Here is a 2,500-nt window from a genome sequence, read left to right as displayed (position 1 = left end):
CTTCCTCATCTTTCTCCTTCTACCTCCTCCTCCTCCTCCTCCTCCTCCTCCTCCTTCTCCTCCTCCTCCTATTCCTACTATCCCTCCCTCCTCCTCCTCCTCCTCCTCCTCCTCCTCCTCCTCCTCCTCCTCCTCCTCCTCCTCCTTTTCCTTCTTCTCCTCCTCCTCATCCTCTCACTTCCTCTCCCTCTCCTTGCTCCTCCTCCTCTTCCTCTTCCTCTTCTTCTTCTTCTTCCACCTCTTCTTCTTCCACCTCTTCCTCCTCCTCTTCCTCTTCCTCTTCCTCCTCCCCCTCCTCCTCCTCCTCCCCCTCCTCCTCCTCCTCCTCCTCCTCCTCCTCCTCCTCCTCCTCCTCTTCCTCTTCCTCTCCCTCTTCCTCCTCCACCTCCACCTACACCTCCACCTCCCTCTTCTTCCTCTCCTACTCCTCCTCTTCCTCCTCCTCCCTCTTCTTCCTCTCCTACTCCTCCTCTTCCTCCTCCTCCTCTTCCTTCTCCTCCTCCTCCTCCCACTCCTCCTCCTCCTCTTCCTCTTCCTCTCCCTCTTCCTCCTCCACCTCTACCTCCACCTCCACCTCCACTTCCACCTCCATCTCCCTCTTCTTCCTCTCCTACTCCTCCTCTTCCTCCTCCTCCTCTTCCTTCTCCTCCTCCTCCTCCTCCTCCTCCTCCTCCTCCTCCTCCTCCTCCTCCTCCTCCTCCTCCTCCTCCTCCTCCTCCTCCTCCTCTCTCTCCTCCTCTCTCTCCTCCTCTCTCTCCTCCTCTTCCCTCTCCTCCTCTTCCCTCTCCTCCTCCTCCCTCTCCTCCTCCTCCTCCTCTTTCCTTTCCTCTTCCTCTTCCCTCTCCTCCTCCTCCTCCTCTCCTCCTCCCTCTCTTCCTCCTCCCTCTCCTCCTCCTCCCTCTCCTCCTCCTCCCTCTCCTCCTCCTCCCTCTCCTCCTCCTCCCTCTCCTCCTCCTCCCTCTCCTCCTCCTCCCTCTCCTCCTCCTCCCTCTCCTCCTCCTCCCTCTCCTCCTCCTCCCTCTCCTCCTCCTCCCTCTCCTCCTCCTCCCTCTCCTCCTCCTCCCTCTCCTCCTTCCTCCTCCTCCTCCTCCTCCTCCTCCTCCTCCTCCTCCTCCTCCTCCTCCTCCTCCTCCTCCTCCTCCTCCTCCTCCTCCTCCTCCTCCTCATTTTCTCTTCTTTCTCTGATTCCCTTTCTTATTTTACATAATTTTCTTTAGCCGTTTTATAGATTTTCTTTCCTCTTTTGTACAGCTACAAAATTTCGCTCCCGTTCTGTTCATATTTTGTTAAAACTAACAAGTTCATAAGTGTTATGTTTCTGTGTCACTCTCACCATTGATAACATTTTGTCCCCTTGTCCAATGTCACTTATTTGGGTTGTCTGTTGCCTTAGCTGGGGAAGATAAGAGAAAAAAAAAAAAAATGGCAGTATAATATGTATGAGCATCATGAGCTTAGTATATCCATGTCAGAATGATGTAGCAGCATGAATTCTCTGTTAACAGTCTTATCATTATAAGCAGCAGAATGATCTGGCCTGTGAGTCAGAAGATTAAAAACTGATTCCTATTTAAACTGGATAGAGGAAATGGCTTTGAAGTCACATGAAGGGGTGAGATTTTGTTTTCATCATCTTTTTTTTTTCTCTCTCTCTTTCTCTCAAAGGATTAAAGTCATTGCTGGATTTGTAAGCAATTTTACCGCCCCATGGTTACTTTTACAACCAAGGAATGAGTTTTCCAGATGCAAGGAGAAATGGGCAACGTGAAAATGCTTTGACGAGGATGACGTTTAGTTCCTCTTTTGAGGCTGAAAATTTTTTGTGGGCTTTGTAATTGCAGAAAGATGGTTTTGCTTAAAGTTTGATTTGAACTTGCAATCTCACCCTGATTTTGATACTCTTGATAAGATAAATAGATTAAGAAGAAAGATATTCATGTCTATGCTTACACACTGATATAAATAAAAGCACTGCTGATCTATCACAATTGTGCATGCTCAGCAGTCCTTGAATGTTAGTGTTGCAGCTCTGTGACTCGTGCCTGAGGAGTACATATAACCCACTGCCCCTTCCTCCACATCCTCCTTTTTCTTCCTCCTCTTCTTCTCCCTCCTCTTCTTCTTCTTCTTCCTCTTCTTGTTCCTCTTCTTCTTCTTCCTCCTCCTCCTCCTCCTCCTTTTCCTTTTCCTTTTCCTTTTCCTTTTCCTTTTCCTTTTCCTCTTCCCCTCCCTCTTTTTCTTACACCACCTCCTCCTGATCCTCCTCTTCCACCTTCCCTCCCCAACCTCATATACTTTTCTTCCTTGTAAACTACTTGTCCAGCTCTCGGAAGCCAGCCCTTGATGACCTCTTCCCCGCCCCTAATGGTTGTCTCCTCACCTCCTGTATATTTGTCTTATATGTCTCCCCCTTCCCTTGCCCCCTGTTTCCCATCCTCTCTCCCCATGACCCTCTCCCTGCTACAGTGCATGATAGTAATACCCACTGTTGTGTCCCTCC

The 2,500-nt window shown here is 49.9% G+C and overlaps 1 protein-coding gene across 8 annotated transcripts in view; it reads left to right on the top strand.

The window, feature by feature from the left end:
- LOC125025624 (histone-lysine N-methyltransferase 2C-like) overlaps positions 1–2,500 on the top strand; it is a 73,133-nt gene that overhangs the window by 20,432 nt on the left and 50,201 nt on the right. The gene's annotated exons all lie outside the window — the stretch shown is intronic.

This window comes from Penaeus chinensis, chromosome 5 (genome assembly GCF_019202785.1).
Source record: "Penaeus chinensis breed Huanghai No. 1 chromosome 5, ASM1920278v2, whole genome shotgun sequence".
Lineage (NCBI taxonomy): Eukaryota > Metazoa > Arthropoda > Malacostraca > Decapoda > Penaeidae > Penaeus > Penaeus chinensis.
The sequence above is the reverse complement of the archived record's forward strand: the minus strand, read 5'-3'. Positions and strand labels throughout refer to the sequence as shown.